This window comes from Camelus bactrianus, chromosome 17 (genome assembly GCF_048773025.1).
Source record: "Camelus bactrianus isolate YW-2024 breed Bactrian camel chromosome 17, ASM4877302v1, whole genome shotgun sequence".
Classification (NCBI taxonomy): Eukaryota; Metazoa; Chordata; class Mammalia; order Artiodactyla; family Camelidae; genus Camelus; species Camelus bactrianus.
The window spans coordinates 45,288,154-45,307,259 of record NC_133555.1 but is presented as its reverse complement, the minus strand read 5'-3'; the positions used below and the strand labels follow the sequence as shown (position 1 = coordinate 45,307,259).

General features: G+C 41.6%; 1 long non-coding RNA gene across 2 annotated transcripts; it reads right to left on the bottom strand.

Moving 5' to 3' along the window:
- Positions 1 to 1,451: 1,451 nt before the first annotated feature.
- LOC141573801 (uncharacterized) lies at positions 1,452 to 16,928 on the bottom strand. 2 transcript variants are annotated; one of them, XR_012500118.1, is made up of 4 exons: positions 14,723 to 16,928; positions 13,327 to 13,517; positions 11,146 to 11,331; positions 1,452 to 2,282 (listed from the first exon to the last, which is right to left on the bottom strand). It is a non-coding gene; the product is annotated as an uncharacterized LOC141573801 (long non-coding RNA). The 2 variants fall into 2 exon arrangements; XR_012500119.1 differs by lacking the exon at positions 11,146 to 11,331.
- Positions 16,929 to 19,106: the final 2,178 nt, after the last annotated feature.

Genomic DNA, 19,106 nt, shown 5'->3' with positions numbered 1-19,106 from the left:
TTCCTTAAGATCTTGGATTGCTGAGACCTGTTCCAGGGCAAGCCTTTTGACCAGGCTTAGATCACAAAATGCCTTAGGCCAAAAACGAATTCTCTTCTGTCAAGAAAGCCATTCCTGGTTCTCTTCTCCAAGGACGCCCCACCTTATCTGCTTATGCTGCCAGTTAAAAAAAGCATGCATTGTTTATGTTTCTTAATATATTAAAAGACCAAATGAAGATTAGAGGGCTTTGTGAACAAATACTTGTAATAGTTGGCCCTCTGTATCTGTGGGTTCTATATCCATGGCAACCAACCATGGATAGAAAATATTTTTAAAAAAAAATTCCAGAAAGTTCCAAAGAGCAAAACTTGAATTTGCTGCATGCCAACAACAACTTACATAGCATATATGCTAGAGGTGATGTAAAATATGTGGAAAGGTGTGCATAGGTTATATACAAACACTACACCTTTTTACACAAGGGACTAGAGTATCTGAGAGTTTTGGTTTCCCAGGGTGGGTCCTTGAACCAATCACCCCTGGACACCGAGGAACGACTGTATTAGGGAGTCCTTTTGATGAGAAAACTTTCTCCCCCACAGAAAATTTTCGTCTTCATTAATGAATAAGCAACAATGAATAGTTAAATGCTGGGACTTGCTACATTGAAATAAGAAATCTTATTTATAAAGAAAAGATAAACCAAATAGCAGAAAGGAAGATTTGTTCAAGTTTTGAGAATATTCATTTTTCTCCTTTACTATTAAATAGGTATTTTTTCTGTCTTTTTTTTGTATTTTTTTTAAATGAAGGAAAGAAAATATTCACAAAAAGAGGTAGTTTGGGAAAATATAATTGGATGAAGTTTTAGACATTCAAAAAATAATTTGTTGCTACTTTTTCAGTGGAAATTCTAAGTTTTTGGCAGCTCCTACTCAAAATACTTCAACTGGATCTCTTATCTGTGTGAGTACAGTCAGGCAGTAATGTGAATACAAATTCCGTATCATAGGTACTGTCCCACAATGAGGCCACAGAACCATCCATAAAGGACCATACCACAAAATAGGTAGTGTATGTACCATAAAAGAGATACAAATTAAATGTGTTGTGAATTCAGAGCCAAGAGAAATGACTTCCAGCTAAAAGGATCAGCATGGTGGAGCCTCAAACTGGGGATTACAGAATACTTAGGTTTGGATACACAGAAACAGGACAGAGGGGCAATGTGAAGGAAGGCAGGGAGAGTCCACGGAGGCACAGAGAACTCTGACTTTTTACTTGTGACTCAGCCATGTGAGGTTCTTCCTCCCTCCTTAACCCAAGATTCTATTTCTTCCTTGTTAAACACAGTTGAAGACACAAAATACAAAACATAGAATGTGAATATATGTATATGTAGGCATGACTGGGATGTTGTGCTGTACACCAGAAATGGACTATAGTCAGTGTAACTGACTATACTTCAACTTAAAAAATAATAAAAAATAAAGAATATACTTTTATTTTACCATGTAAATAATTTTGAAATATGACAATACATTCAACATAAGCAATTTTAATACTGTCATCTTATATGTGAGAGAGGCAGCAGAGAAAAGAGTACCACAGGTATTTTTACTACGGAGGAATAGTTTACCACGGCCCTCAAGAAGGTGACATAGGGAGTCACCACAAGGAATGAAATCGCAAAAAAAATCTCATTCCTGCAGCTCTGGGAATCCTTGGGTGGGAGCTGAGGAGGCAGGACGAGGCTGTGGAGCCTGGCAAACAGACTGCAGAAGTGCACCAAGGTCTGTTCCTGCCATCTTTTTTTTGTTTTATTGGTCTAGGGTAAAAAGAGAATGAGAAAAAAATGTCCGAAAATAATGGCTCTGTGATGTGCTAAATAATGGAGCCTTAAACTATGAAACCCATTGCTTTCAACAAAGAAAGACAAGACTGTTTGGAAGAGACCTTGGGCCTTTCCCTCCAAGGGTTCCTCCCTCCTCAGTGTTCCCAGATGTCAGACACTGTCTCTCTCATCCCTTAGGGGTACATATGCCTCTCCTCCCCTCTGGCCTCCTCCAGCCTGCCATTTCCTTGACTCTTCCCACATCAACACTCCGTCCCAGAATCTGCTGAAATATTTGCACCACAGGGCTCAGGGCTGTGAAGTACCAAGCCTTTCTTAGTGCCAGAAGTCAGTGCGGAGAGGGAGATGAAATAGGAAAGACTAAGTATTTACCTTCCATCCACATTGCCACCATGGTTCTCTCAGACTATGATATTTGAAAACATTCCAAGATAAGAAGTGAAACCTAATATAAAATAAAATGTATTGTCAATTAAGAAACATTTTTCATATATTATCAATGGTACTTAAAAATGTCATATAGAAAAATTTAACTTTTGCTCTTTTCTGAAAATATTTAAACTTTATATAATAAAACACAAAATGATACTAACAATATGTTATCAAACAAGAATGTGTGTGTGTCCCTGTATACATACACTTTTGGGTGCAAATATTACGAGCATTACTTACACCTACACAATGACCTGATGTAATATAACATATCCATGGTACAACAGTATATCTGCATCATATAAGCCCTCCTCCCTCATACCTCTTTTTAAATGGGGCCCATTTTTACTTTATGAGACATTCATACTCAGTCAGCAGTTCCAAGATGTATTTATTTGAATGTCTTGGTTTATTTATGGAAAAAGGAAGCGATGTTGTGACCCATAGCTGAGTTCTTGCATATAACTGAGAAGTGTAACTGATTTGGTCAAAAGTGTCAGTCAAGTTACAACATAAAAAACTGATTTTAGAATTATGAGGGTGGAATAAAAAAAAAGCATTTTCCATGTTGAGTGTAACTTACATCACGTGAGCAAAATCTGCCAATCAACTAAGTATGGGAAATAAGGGAATAACTAAAGTTATGGTACTTAAACTCATCCATTTAATATGTTTTTAAATGCTTTAGCTTTGTTCAGCTTCTCTAAGAGCTTCCAGAGTTGAACATCACTCCAAACTCACTGTCACATCCTCATCTGCATAGTAGGGCCTCCTTTGGGTCATGTGCTATGAAGTAATATAACCAGCTTTTCAGTTCAATCTTATTTTATATCTAACGTTTCAATTCAGAAGTTCAGAATTAATTTGGAAGATCCAAGGAATATTACCATTCTTAAATACGTGGAAAACTTACATGTGAAAAAATATTCCTTTTAATGGAATTGAGAGTTCAGTCTCAGAATTCTCACCTATGAATGTCCTCAAGATGTACACCAACAGTATCATTCCTACCCACCTTCTGGTTTAGCACTCATGGTTTACTATTACAGAGTTTGGAATATTCAGGGAGAAATATTGCTACAGGCTAAAGCCTAGGAAAATTTAAATAATTAGTTTAAAGATTAAGTTATGTCATATGGCAGATCTTGACTATTCTTGCACCCAAGCTAGAATCCAGTGTTTCATTTTGGCAGTTATTTTAAAGGCCACACTCTAATTATATGCATGCGTAGCCTCTTCATCACAGAATTTAGAATAAAAAAAAATAAACAGATATAATGGGCGGGAGGGAAATAGCTCAGTGGTATAGTACATGCTTAGTATGCACAAGGTCCTGGATTCCCCAACACCTCCATTAAAGCATCTATCTATCTATCTATCTATCTATCTATCTATCATCCATATATCTATATATAATGTACAATTTAAAATATGTTGAAAGTCATATATGAAAGCTAAATTAAATATTAATATTTAATTAGGTCAAAGATTCCTCAATACATAAGTGATACTGGTAGAAATTTAAAGCGCATTTCAAATAATTCTTCTATCAAAAGATCTATTACTGCAGTGTAGGGGTTCTCAAAGTGTGGTCCTAAGCTCCCTAAAGGGGCTCCAAGATTATTTCAAGGGGCCCAGGAGGTCAAAACTATTTTTTTAATATGACAAATAATACTAAGTTAAATAATTTAACTTCTGAATTCTAAAGAATTCCTAGAATTATAGCTGACCATTGAACAATATCGGGGTTAGGGGCCCCAACCCTCCATGCAGTCAAAAATCCACATATAAGTTACACTTGGCTTTCCATGTAAGCAGGTCCACATCTGTGGATTCCACCAACCTCAGATCAGATAGTGCCCTACTGTAGTATTTACTATTAAAAAAAAAAAATCTGCCCATAAGTGGATCTGTGCAATTCAAACCCGTGTTGTTCAAAGGTCAACTGCATACCTGTTTTTAACCTTTTTCTTCTATATTCTAAAGAATGTATAATGAAAATTCCCAGAGGCTATGTGATGATGCCAGTGGCTTTACCTGCCAATATCTGTGCACCGTTACTACAAATATCAACATAGTGAAAAAGGCAAATAACATCTTAACATTATTATTTTCATAATAGATTTGGACTTGAAAGCACTCTAAAGCACTTCCCACAAGAGGGCTCCACATTCCACACTTTGAAAACTACAGTCAGTATTAGGGGTATGAATCTTGCCAGCAGGTGACAGAAATACGGTATAACGCAGCATCTTCAAATTAATTCCAGCCGCAATTTAAGATATTGTGAGTTATCAAATGTAATCTTGGACTAGGCAAAATCTTCTTAGATATATTACAAAAGCACAAGCAACAAAAGAAAAAATAAATTGGACTTCACAAAAACTTTTATGCTTCTTAGGATACTGTCAAGGGGGGCAGGGTATAGCTCAAGTGGTAGAGCACATGCTTGGCATACAGAAGGTCTTGGGTTCAATCCCCTGTACCTCCTCTAAAAATAAATAAATAACATCTCCCCCAACCCCCCCCCCAAAAAAAAAACAAAAAACCAACAGAAGAAAGAATTAGAGAAAGCCCAAAAGCTAGTAGAAGGAAGGAAATAAAGATTAGGGTGGAGATGAACGGAGTATACAAAAAAAAAAAAAAAAAAAAAGGATCCTGTCAAGTTAAAAGACAACTCATAGAATGGGAAAAAAATACATTTGATAAGAAACTTGTATCCAAAATATATGAAAACTCTTACAACTTAATAAGATGATAAATAAGCAAATTTAAAATGGAGAAAGGAGCTAAATTGAACATTTCTCCAAAGAAGAGATACAAACACAGCTAATAAATACATGAAAAAATGGGGAACATCATTAATCATCAGGGAAACATAAATCAAAACCCCAGTGTTATACAACTTCACATCCACTAGGATGATTATAACCAAAAAGGCAGATAATAATAAGTGTTGTCAAGGATGTGAATAACTTGGAACCCTTAGGTCTTCTGCTCATTTTTTTTGATTGGTTTTTTTTGGATATTGAGTTTTATGAGCTGTTTATATATTTTGAATATTAACCCCTTGTCAGTCACATCATTTGCAAACATTTTCTCCCATTTCATAGGTTTTTTAATTTTGTCAAAGATGTCCTTTGCTGTGCAAAAACTCTTAAGTTTAATTAGGTCCCCTTTGTTTATTTTTGCTTTTATTTCTTTTGCCTTAGGAGACTGATCCAAAGAAATATTGCTATGACTTATATCAAAGAGTGGTCTGTTCTCTTCAAGGAGTTTTATGGTTTCTGGTCTTACATTTACATCTTTAAACAATTTTGAGTTTATTTTTGTATATGGTGTGAGGGAATATTCTAATCTCATAGTTTTATATGTAGCTGTCCAGTTTTCCCAACACCACTTATTGAAGAGACTATCTTTTCTCCATTGTATATTCTTGATTCCTTTGTCATAGACTGACCATAGCTGCCTGGGTATATTTCTGGACTCTCTATTCTCTTCCATTGATCTATGTGTCTGTTTTTGTGCCAGTACCATAGTGTTTTGATAACAAGTAGATGGAGTTATAGAGCAAAAAAAGAAGTTATGATACTGCTACAGGACAATTAACCAATTTAAAAAGTGGATATACTTTCAAAAGTAAACTCTTTCCTAGAAATTAAAGCTATGACCAGTCCTCCTACATAAAAATTCATTCATTGACTCAACAGCTTATACTGAACATGTTCTGTATGATTGGCACTGTACTAGTCACTGGGAATTTAATAATAAGTATCAGTTATCTTGAAATAGAGACTTGGATAGAGTTTTGTTCTACACGAAAACAGTGGCTCTGTTTGTTGGAATGAACAAAGGTTTCTGAGAACAGTGGATATTTGCCAGCTATATTTGCCAGATGAAGTATGTGTGAGCTAAGGTCTGCTTGGAAAGAATACTGTGGGGCAGAGGCCAAGTAGTAGAGAAAGGACAGACACCTTGTTCAAAGAAGGTAAAAGGTTTAGTGTGGTTTCAAAATAATAATGGTAGTGGAGATTAGACACAGGCTAAAGTTATCACTGGCCTTTTCAAATATGAAAAACCATAATTTAATCAATCCTATTCTCTCCCACTGACATGAGTAAAATGGATAATAGAACTCTAAAAGATGAACTACCAAATGTTGGTAATAAACACTCCACTAAGTATATTTCTACTATCCATTTCAATCCTGACAATAATTCTATGAGGTAGGTTTTTTTTTTCATTACCTTCCATATGTTGATGGGGAAATTGAGACACAAACATATTAGTAGCCACGTCAACATCACAAAGTTGGTAAACGATGGAGCTTAGATTAATATCCAACATTTGAGCTCTGAACTCTCTTTTCTTGACATCAGATCTGGCAAAGAGGAGTCAGCCCATATCACTTTAAGGTGTTTCAACCTTTCCTAAAAACAAGCTTCAGGTTGCACACAAGAACTTGGAAGAACTGCAAATCATGCTCTCAAAAGGTTACAAACTGTATGTTTCCATATTTGTAACACTCTGAAAATGATAAAATTATAGAGATTGAGAACAGACTAGTGGTTGCCAGGTGTTGGGTGCAAGGCTGTATCACGGAGGTAAATCTTAGGAATACCCCCATGAGGTGGTCAACTCCCATCTCACTGTTTTCTTTTGAGCTCCTGATGGTTTTCTTCTACCCCCCAAATCAGCTTTCCTTTTCTTCCAAGCACACTGCTACAGCTCTTTCTGGGGGCTTACCCATGAAAATTCTTCCTTCCAATCAAATGAGGATAGGAGACACGAGCTAATTTTCTCTTTGCTCCCAGGGGACTGTCTATATATAAGCTAACACATTTTTTTCTCAAACTCTGAAGAAGGAAATATGCACTATTTTCTAATTATGAACAAATGTATCAGTGTGAAGACAAGAGGCCAACATGTTCATCAAAGAACAAATCCAATCACTGCAAAGGTTGATTAATCATTTGCATCCTCCCAGCCCCTCCATGACCCTTGCGCGCGAGGTGAAACCTGGGGTCCAATGGCCTCGACCCCACCCCCGAGCCCGTCCCCACGTTACACTTATTTTTTGCTTGTTTGTTTTGGCTTTGGGGGTAGGGGAGAGGTAATTAGGTTTATTTATTTCTTCTTTTAGATGAGGTACTGCGGTTTGAACCCAGGACTTAATGCCTGCTAAGCATGTACTCTACCACTTAAGCTATACCCTCCCACCACCCCCATGTGACAGTCAGACACTCAATGAGGGGAGGAAACGGCTCCGGGTCCCCGGCTTGGGCGGACTGCTATGCAGTTCGGTGGATCTGGGGGGAGATGAGGCCCGGTCCCCCTCCACAGCCTGGCCCTCACCTGGGTGGCTTCCTCTCCTTCTAGTGCTCCGAGGTGGGCAAGAGCCACTGCTGGGATCCCACAGCCCCCCCTTCCCCACATCCTGTCACCTGGTCCTCCCGTCGCTCCCCAGTCTAGTTACCTGTCAGGGTCCAACAAGCCTGTAAAGAAATCACTTAGCGACAGGCGGTTAACGGCCACTCACAGCGACAGGCGGTTAACGGGTTGCGGCTCGGGGCGTGTCTGAGCATGCGCCTCTCCCAGCCAATCAGAGGCAAGGGAGAACAGCTGGACTCCTCTGAGTGGCTAGCCTGGAGGCGCGAGTCCTATAGCTAGCCAATCAGACAAAGGAGCTCCAAGGCTGCACCTCCAAAGGATGTGTCCCTTGGGGCCAGCTTCGCAGTCCGACCGCGCCCAGGCGGCCTCCAGAGCCGCGGATGAGTGACCCGTCTGGTCAGTCAAGGCCAAGGAAGGGAGGCATGTCTTGGGGGTTCCTATGGGGCAAGTGCCAAGGGAACATTTAGACGTCTCACTGTTGCCCTCCTTCAGGGCTCAGCACTGTGAATAATAGGAGGCTGAGAACTAGTGCATATCCCGAGCCTGAAGTCACACTGGTTCCATCTGCCATAAATGCCCTTCTTGCTTTCCTTCCCAGTTGACTCCAGCTTTTCCTTCAGAGGCCAACTCAATGCCATCTTCTAAGCCTCCTCAAACCTGGCAGATTCTGACCTCAAGCGGACCCACCCTAGACATTCTGCATTGAGACTACTCTGGTTTTGTGCCACCCGTACTCCATCAGAGAACCTTGTCTCACAGCCAAGAAGTGGAGACAGATTGCAAAATAACTTACAAGGGCTTTGGAGTCTGGGGTTAAGCTCACAGCCAGGTTTCACAACCTCTAAGCTTTGTGGCCTCTGGGAAAGGAATTAACCCCTCTGAGATCAGCTTTCTCATCTGCAAAAGGGAGGAAGATGGGAAAGCCTCCATTTGAATTGTTGGACAAACTGATATGTAAGTAAAGGGACAGATAAACCCAGTGGAGGATCTTGAGATGGAAGGCGGTCTCAGAGCTCACAGAGGAGGAACAGAAGTGTCTACTCCTCACCCTGACTACACAGATGAAGGATCTTGTGTCACTTGCCCAAGTCCCGACAGCTAGTGAGTGACAGAAATGGGATTCAAGCCTGGGTCTGTAGTGTGGTGACAGGAGGAAACGGGCACAGGGACCACGAGGCCAGGAGAGTAGAGACAGCAGAGAACGAAGGAGTTGTGCAGGTTCTGCACATAATGGATTGAAGCACAGTGAGACTGGAAATAAAAAGGAATGGGATCATTCCAGGATAAATGACAGGATCTAGTGAGAGATCGGAGGCAGGGCACACAGTGTGTGATCCCCATGAGGCCAGGGGCTTTGGTCTATGTTGTTCACATCAGTATCCTCAGCACATCAAACAGTGCCTGGGTCATAGAGGCATTCAGGAACTACTTGCTCCAGGGTGAAGGGTATAGATCAGTGGTACAGCGTGTGTGAGGTCCTGCATTCAATCCCCAGTACCTCCATTAAAAAAACAAACAAAAGAAATATTTACTCCAGAGCAGGTGATGCATAGAGTGAGGTGATAGCCAATGAAACAAAAAACATAGTTGGAATTTATACTGCCTACAAAATCCTAAATACCTTACATAGCCTTGTTCATTCATTCTTCATGTAGGTATTGAGTGTTTATTCCATGCTGGACACTGTGTAGGCACTGGGAATACAGCTGTGCATGCTCAACAGAGAAGGAGGGGATAAAAATCACAAATTGGGAAACAGGTAACATAAACCAGACATAAATGCTAGTAAAAAATGAGAAAGAAAACAAAGAGACTTGAAATATCCAAATATTTGACTATTGAATGAACCAGTGAATGAATAAAAGGGCATTGCCCAAATTCTAGTTTGAGTGTGTAATAATGGGGTCTCCCACCCACCCCTGGGGGGTGCGTGAGGATGTGGCTGGAGGAAGCCAGCTGGCGGGCAAGAGAGAAGATGGGTTCAGTTTTACAGCTAGTTTGTGGTGTTGGCAGAGATCCCTGGAGAACTGACAACTATGAAAATGAACTCTTAGGTTCACAGTCATACCTACACACATGCGCGTAGTGGGCATAATCAAGAATAAAAATAAGCAGAAAAGAATCTAAATGAGTAAGGAGGAGGGTGATACCAGGCCTGTGTCACAGCTGAGCAAACTGCCCACCCACCAAAGATCCTTCCTCTGTCCCCAACACTGGTTCCTACTCCCCCGATGTGGGCTTCTGCCTGCAGTTTGGTCTCCCTGTCCTGGAGGGAGATCTTGCTGGGAGAGATGATGTTTTATGTGGAAGGTGTAGCAATAACTGGTGTGCTGGAATCTTGACAGAGCCTGTTTCTCAGGGAATCTGCTGGAACTGGCTAGAAACCTCAACGTGCTGGCATGCGCCCAGCCCTCCCCGCATGATGGATGTAGGACGGTGTGTTCTGGGTGGATCCCTCACCCTGTCTCTCCTCATTCCCATCACAGATCTTAAGGTTATGGGCACATTCCTAAACTGAGTCCCCAAACCTGATGAGAAGATCTCAGTCCAGATTAGAGGCCATCGCTACCCAACCCAACCCTGATCTTACTAATAAGCATTTGTCCCAGTGCTGGACTCTCCCAGAAAACCCTGACTTGACCCCGATCTTACTAAACATTTGTCCCGGTGCCAGACCCTTCCAGAGAACCCAGACTCCTCTGGCAGAAGGTGGTCCCGGCTGCTGTTGAAATCTCTTCCTGCAGGAGGGTCTCCCCCTGCCCAGAACACAGTGTAAAAAGTTAAAAGTTTCAGATTCAATGACAGCTTGGTCCAGAGAAAATAGCCTTTAGTCTTTTGTAGCAAGGATAGCACATATTACTAGAAATAGAATTCTGTATGTTATACGTGATAACCGTTTGAAGACATGTTGGGAATGCTTTACTGTAAAAGTTGCCAAGATAAGCCTCAATCACTAAAATCAAAGTTGACATCTTTTGAATAAAACACCAGGAAATGACCCCACCCAAGAAAACAAAGTTGTTGTCAGGCCACCTGTCCCAGCAGGCCCCAGAAGGGCTTGGTTCAGCAGAAAGTACATTCACATCACGGAACCCACCAGGCAAAAGCGAGGGAAAAGTGGGTGGATACTCAGGCAAAGCCATGCATCTGTATGACTCTGGACTAACAAAGTCATGTTTATATTTGTCAATTTGGCAGGAATATTCTCTCCCAAACCCAGCTCCAAACTCCTTACATCTTATTCTTCACCACCCAAAGGGTTATCCAACCTCCTCATTTCTTCTAGGAATCTTTTCCTTCTGGCACTAGGCTAGGCATGGGGATCAAGGGTAAGCATAGTCATAAACCTGCCTTTAAAAAAAAAAATCAGTCTTGTCGGGAAAAATAAGATCAACCCTAGAAAAGGTTTTAAGTCATCTTAGACAACACTGAAAGTAAACTACCACTCCTGGATATGAAGAGTCAGAAGGAATGAGGCAACGTACCCCAAATCCTTTTTGCAGACGGGAAGAGGGACCCAGCTTGTATGTGGAACTACTGGAAGTCAGCCACGGATTTATTTAGTCCCCAAATGGACTTTGCTTGTGTTCATGAAATAGTTCACTTTCCACACCATCTAATATTTACTCCTCACTCCGAATGCATGAAGTGTTTGGGTTGAGGGGAGGCCACTGTGAAAGAATATAGAAAGTCCATGATGAGAAAATAAAAGCCTGGACATACATTTAATTTTATACATATAAAACCCTGGCACAGGCCCTTGGTTCACTTTTAAAAAAAACTCTATTCTTTATCATTCTACTTACTTTTATTCTCTTGGGGAGAGGGAGGTAATTAGGTTTAATTATTTACTTTTTTATAAAATTTATTTTTAATTTTTTGAGGGGGGAGGTAATTAGGTTTATTTATTTTAATGTAGTTACTGGGGATTGAACCCAGGACCTCATGCATGCTTTACCCTCTCCCCCACATACATTTATATACAAAAGAACAACAGTGCTTTTTATATGAGGCAGAACTACTGAGGAGGCCCCTCTGTGGCAGCAGCCCTCTAGGAAATAATTCAATGAACACATAAAATTAAGCTTGAAGAAAGTAATTTTATGTCACGGTTCTTTTCAATCAAGAAAATAATATTATTTAAAAAATTACTAACTTCTATAATAAAGAAGTTTGACTTTTTATAATGAATGACATGGAATTTTGTGTTTCAGGGGAGCAAATGGTTGATGCACGGGGAGGGGTCACTTTGCTGAGCTGCACAGGCCACCCTGAGACCATCCCTCACCGGGACACTAGCATCTCTGCTTCAGCCCCTGGGGTCCGCGGGGTCTCACCCTGTGTTGCTGTTGTATTTATTTGGGGCAGTGTGGTATCCAAGGGAAGAAATACACACCCCTAGTTTATACTCTGTTCTATTCTTCCTAAATTTTAATAACTAGCACTTGTTGCCTACGACACATAAAACTCATTTTTAAGCAGGATGAAGTCTAGCACTGCACACTTAGGGAGAAAGAATCTATGTCGAAGGTAGAGAAAACTAGAACGTGTCTGAGGAAAATGGAGAGGTAGCAGGTGAGGTGGGGGAGTCCCTTGGCTATGTCTCATGGAAACGACTGTACACCCTCACTTTATACCCAGTTCTGTTCTTTCTAGAAATGCAAAGCTCTCTCATATTTGTCTCCTATTGTCATGCTTCCTGAGCAAATCAGGATCCTTCCTGGAGGAAAGGGGAAGTTCTGAGTTTCTCTTCATCTTCTCGGTCACCCTCCGTGTTTAGTAACCATACAGGGACTGGCTGCTTTCAGTTTTACAACTCCCTCTTCTAGCAAGAAGTCAGCCCTATAACCCAGCCAGCCACGTAAAGCTCCCTGAACAAAACATACATCTGTAACAAATAGGTAGTATTGTTTTGAGGTTTTTTCAGACGTACAAGGTAAACTCTGTAAAGTCATTCCAGAACTAGCTCCTTGTACTGAACATTTTGACTTTTAAATGTACCCACAGTTAGCTCCTGGTCATTCATTTCAGCTTCCATTGAATAAACGTATCAAATGCACTTGTGCTAGAATTCACCTTCGGCATATTCTCGGAGGTGACGCTACTGGGTCAGAGTGTACAGTCCTATCTTCAGGTTTATTAGCTCCTGACCAATTCCCTGGCTTGGGGCTGAACTCCTTCAAAGTCCCACCAGCTGTGGAAGACTTCCTATTTCTCATCAACACTTGCTATACTGAGACTTTTACATTGTTATCAAACTGATGAAAAATATGAAATGGTTTCTTATTGTTTGGTTTGTTATTTCTGAGTTCTAGTGCAGTTGAGCTCTGTGAATTACTTAACCAAATCTTTTTGTTTTTTTGGGTGGGGGGAGGTAATTAGGTGTATTTATTTACTTTTTGAGGAGGCACTGGGGATTGAATCCAGGAACTCATGCGTGCTAAGCATGCATTCTACCGCTTGAGCTACACCCTCCCATCTGTTCGTTGTCTTTTAATTGGGTAACATTTTCCCTATTGATTTGTAGTTCTTTAAATATTCTGGATATTTACTTGTTGTTAGTTATACCTTGTTAGATATCTTCTCCCAGATGGAGACACATGCTTTCATTTTTTTATGTTGTTCATTGGACAGATTTTAAAAGTTATTTAAAAAACTGTACATACTTTGACAATGAGTATTTCTGGAGTTGGCTGGTTGTGCAGCCCGGTGTCTGCCTCTCAAAGATCCTGGCTGGTGATGCCGACTTCCAGAATACCGCCTGTGGCGATGGGAGCGGGGACCAGAGCTCTGGAAGGGCTCACTCACCCTGCTAATGACGGTCAGGCTGGTCCCATGCCTCTCCCAATAACAAGGCCTGAAAAAGCAACCAGATCTTTTCATTTAAAAAACTTTTTACTATGGTCAGATGTATTGATTTATCTGTTCTCTGCACTTTTCACAATGAGATTATTCACATACCACAAAATTCACCCATCACTACTAAAGCCATCACCATTACCTAATTCTAGAACAGTTTCATCATCCCCAAAAGAAATCCCCGGAGGATGGTGATCACGGGGGATGGCTATGCATGCATGTAGTGGGTGGGGGGCATGTGGGAAACTCTTTATTTTCCCTTATTTTTGGAGGGGGAAGGGGGAATAATTTGTCTAAGCAACAGGTAACTAATACAGAGTATATTCCTTGGTGGGAGGGGAAGGGAGCTGGCAAATTTCATTCATTCAATAAACAGGGAGGAGCTACTACATGCCAGGTGTGATGCCTATTATAAACTTCTATGTAGTTATCTTTTATAATTTTTAAAGCTTTTTTCATTTGGGGAGGGTTCTTTAGGGGGTGATTAGGTTTATTTATTTGTTCATTCACTCATTCTAATGGAGGTACTGGGGATCGAACCCAGGACCTCATGCATGCTAAGCATGCACTCTACCACTGAGCTGTACCCTCCCTGCTGGTACCTTCCTCCTGATTTTGCTACGAACCTAAAACTGCTCTAGAAATTCTTACCAAAGAAAGGAAACCTATTAGGGTTAACTGCAAATTTGCCTCAGCCTCCCAGCCCCTGGCAGCCACTTCCTATCTCCACATATTTGCTCATTCCGGACATTCCAAATACATGAAGTCATGAAGGCACCTGGCTTCTTTCACCTGCCTTTTCAAGTTCACACGTGTTGTAACATGCATCGGGACCCCATTCCCTTTTATGGCCTAATAATATTCCAATGTGAGGATATACCACCTTTGGTCTATCCAGTCACCAGTTGAGGGAGATTCGGGTTGTTTCCACTTTGGAGCTATTATGAAGGTTACTGTGAACATTCATGTCCTAGTTTCTGTGTGGACATGGCCTCAATTTTAGTGGGTCTGTACCTGGAAGCGGCATTGCTGGGCCCTGTTTAACACCTTGAGGAACTGCCAGATTGTGCCTCAAAGCGTTTGTACCAAGAGCAACATATGGGGGTTCCAATGACCCCGTGTACTGTGTTTTTAATGACTGGCTGTTAACTTGCAAGGACAGATGTAGTCACCCTCTGAAGGTTTGGATCCTTGGAAGCTCACCTGACTCTACTGGAGGGGATGGAAGAATCAGAGGGCTGAAGATCAGGCGTTGATTTTCTAGAGTTTTCCTTCTCTGCACCTCCCTCAAAAGTGGGTTCTGCCTCATTTTATTAGCAGCTTCTCCTGGGACTTTGGAGGATTAAGGAGAAGATTCCTTCCCCTAAAAAGAAAAAAAAAGTGCATCCATCCAAATTTTTACATTCAACATTGTGTCCAGCTAGAGATAAAAGGGAAATAAAAGCGACAGGCCTGAAAAGGGGGATGGGGACTGGGGTCCAGTGTGCAAAGTTGTATACGCTGTCCTGAGTCTTCGAGGAAACCGCTACTCAGGGCGTGTCACCGTGTTGAAGCTAAAGCAATCAACGGGCAAAAACCACTTTAAACAAGTTTACACTGTATAGCACAGGGAAATATAGCCAGTATCTTGCAGTAACTTATGGTGAAAAAGAATATGACAATATATGTATGTTCATGTATGACTGAAGCATTATGCTGCACACCAGAAACTGACACATTGTAAACTGACTATATTTCAGTAAAAATAAAAAACAAAACAAAAAAAATCACTTTAAATGCTCCATGTCCACACAGGCAAGTGGAGAGCAGAGGTCCCCTGGCCGGGGACTGATGCTTAGAACCTTAGAGAGGTCCTTGTGCAGCAGGGGTACGACCTCCCACCACTAGAATGTCTGTAAACTTATTGCAGCCGAGAAAGGACACCAAACAGGAGGAAACTGGAGGGGAACAAGTGGAATCCAGTGTGCTGGTCATCTCTAGTTAACCAGATATTCAGAGGTCAAACCTAAGGCTGATGAGAAACAGAAAGGTGAGCCAAGCTAGGGAAAATTTAGTTTCAACGAGAAGTGAAGTCTCCAAGTGAGCTGTGAACATGTAAGGTACAAAAGAATGTTCTTCTTCATCCACCTGGCATCTCTGGTACTCTGCCGGAGAGAGGATGAACTGGGGCAAGCTGCTCATGACCACCCCAACCCCGCTCTGGCTGGAGCTCACACTCTAGTAGCTCCCCCACCCCAGGCAGTGGTCCTAAGGACAATGCCCACCAGAGCAGTGGCATCTGTTGGGGAAACTGGGTGGGGGGCCCTGGTAACTGGGAAATCATATACTTGCCCTCTAGAGAAACAGGTACCCCTGAGCTCCTTGGAAGACGGATAGGCCTGGGGCTGCCAGGTCTGAAATTTCCAAGAATCCCGAAGTCCAGCTTTCACAGCATTTAAGCTCTTTTAACATTTCCTCGTTTGAAATGCTGGTATCCACCTGTTTTGAAAACACTGCTTGGACCCCATGTGGCCCACCAAACAGAGTACAACCTCCAAGCCATCCACCACAGGCTCCCTGTGTAGGGCTGAGTGCACACCCTTATTCATTCTGGATTAAAGGATCACACAGACACACTCTTTCCATGGAAAAACCCTCTTGTTTATTTGATTAAACAAAAATAAAATAAGCTGCATAGGAACAATTTTAAAGTCCAAAGAGACACCAACTTTGTTTTAAGGCTGCAGTAGCTGATACGGCATCTCCTTGCTACCTTCTCCAGCCTTCTCTGTGGACCACAGCAATACATTCAGAAGCCTGTTAGCTAACACAGGAGTTTTTGAACACTTTTCCATTGGTTCTTCACCTGCTCATTGCCTGTCATGCCTGAGGCCTGCAGTACGTCATTTAAAATTTAAAAGTAAAAATCCAGAGGAAAAGAAAAGAAAACAAAACAAAAAACCCCACCCCAAATAAAAACCCACCTTAAAGGTCTGGGGGAAAGCCTTCGCTTCCCCGCTCTCCACTTAATTGTCAGGATCCGCACTGTGGCTGCAAAAGGCCCATTTTTAAAAGTGTCAAGAGGCCGTCAGCACCCAGGTGGGCTTGCAGCCTGGTTTCTGGGGCCCAGGCCGCTATTCCGGGGGTGCAGATCCCTTAAATCGTGTCTGCCTTGGACAAATAAAAAAATTTTAAAAAGAAAGAAAAAAGTTTACCTTAGTCATTCCAACATCAGGCAACGTGCCCATGTCAATTTCTCCAATTCTGCATTTACTTTTCTCACAAAAAAACAAACAAAAAAATACCCCTCAACCAGAAGCCAGGTGTTCTACACTTAAAAAAATTAAAGCATTTTGCTGACCGGGCATGACAGCTAATGGACAGTATTAAGCAAGATTCGTTAAAAAAAAAAAAACAAAAAACAAAAACTAACAACCCCCCCACCCACCCGAGTATACCTACCATGCTAGTTAAAAACAACATCCCTTACCCACCCACCCTCGCTGCCACCTGCATTGACTTTAGGGGAAAAGAAGAGGGGAGAAAAAGTAAGAAATTTACCGCCCTAAGAACACCCCAGAAATGTGAAAAATCTTCCTCTGAAAAGACAACTACACAGAATGCTAGAAACACAAAGAACTATTCCAGAGCTGGTTATTTAAAGAAAGTAAACACTTTGCTACACACATTAACATTCAGTCAGTGTGCTCTGAGATAGAGCCTTAAGAGAAATACTACCTGAGCTTGTAAGTTAATACAATCATTAAAAGGAGGTCTACGACCATGTGGATACACAAACTTTTAGAACCATTACTGGTTAAATGATGATGGAAAACATCCCACCAGACTGGCTTGTTAACCCGTAAGATCAGTTTTAAAATTAGGCATCACTGAGGTATTTCTTCACCATGACATTTGAAACCAAATTCACAAGAATGACAGTGGTCTTAGGACCCTCTCTTCCAACCAAAACCAAAATGAGCTGGGAGGGGAAGGGAGGTGGGAGAGGCCATATAGTATATCATGGTAATGTGCTTCTCAACTTTATCAAGTATTTCTTCAACAAGCAAAGGACAAGAACAACCCGTCAAAGAACATGTTACCTTTGGTAGGGGGAGGAAAAAAGCAAACAAAAGAACCCACCAACCAACCTCAAAACAAAAGAACACACAGGGCATGGTCCGCACTCAGTGAAGCAGTGACTGTTCCAATGTCATGAGGAACATCCTGCTAGGTCCAGAAAAGGTACAAATACAATCACGAGGTCCGAAGGACGCACATTCCCTTCAAATAAGTGATGTTCCCAACGAGACCCTTAGAATTGCTCCTAAAAGGGTGTATTAGCAGACATTCAAAATACAGATAAAATATTTTCCTCTTGAAGAGGAAAAAAAAAAAAAAAAAGACCTAAAGGTCTTCATTTGCAGTTAAATCCTCAAGTAGGACAGATGGACCAGTAGTTTCCTAATACTGAACCACGTGGTAATGGTGTGCGCAACTCCTAGCCAGGTGGGTGGGGGTGGAAAGGCCAGATTGGTAAGACTTGGATTTATGACTACGCTTGCCTGAGTATAGGAATGTTTGGTTTCAAAGTTTCTTTCTTAAGGTCAATCGAACGTTTCTCCCGGGAAACGTCAGTTTTGGATTTACAAAAGTATTTCCTTCCAGAGGTAGCTCCCCACTCCCACCCATCCCCCGGTGGGTTAACACTCTTCAGAGACCAATCAGATGTTAACATGAGGTAGATGACTTTCTGGCCAAAAGTGAGGTAGAAACTAAACAAAAGCAAAAGGGGTAGGGCTGGGGGTGGGGGTGGGGGTGTGTCCTGTGCCCTGGCCCGCAGGCAGCCGGAGAAAGCTGGGGCCTTGGGAGGGCCCGTCTCTGCGATCCCATCACACGCGAGTACAAGACTCAGATTTTTATACAGCCCCAGACTGTTGGAAACTCAATGAGAGTGATGTAAATAAATACATTTTGGCACCACTGGATTTTTTCTTTTTAAACAGAAAAACAAGCCCATAACTTTGGCATCTCTTTTGCTATCTACCAGAACACAGCAATCTTAGAATCTTCCAAAGAGGAAGACAACACACACACAATAGGATTCTGCTGCTTCAAGCCTAAAAGACTCCCCCAGCCCCCACCCCCCGTCAAACCATTAAGCTTTGGCTTAACTAGAAAAAAACAGACTGAGCCAAACCCCCACCACTCTTACAACTCCATCACAAAGTGCCTTCAATCTGGCAACTTGTTTTTTGGCCCAGTGCATAATTTAGATTCTGTTTATGGTACCCTTCTCTGTGGTTCCCTGATTCCCCAAATAAGTTATACTTAAAAGGGTATCCTACAAATCCGTCCATCCATCCAAGTCAGTGCACTTGGGGTCCTGTCCGGGCCACTGGGCTCCAGACAACTCGCATGCCACCTGGCAGCCACCGCACAGCACAGGTTCTGAGACCACACTGCTTCTCATGACCAAATTCAGAGGAATAATGGGAAGGAAAAAAACAAACAAACAAAAAAGACAAAAAGCAAAAACAACAACCAAAAAAAACCAGTAGCACTTTTGAAATGTCAGTGTTAACCAAAGTGGTTTTTATCTGTGGGT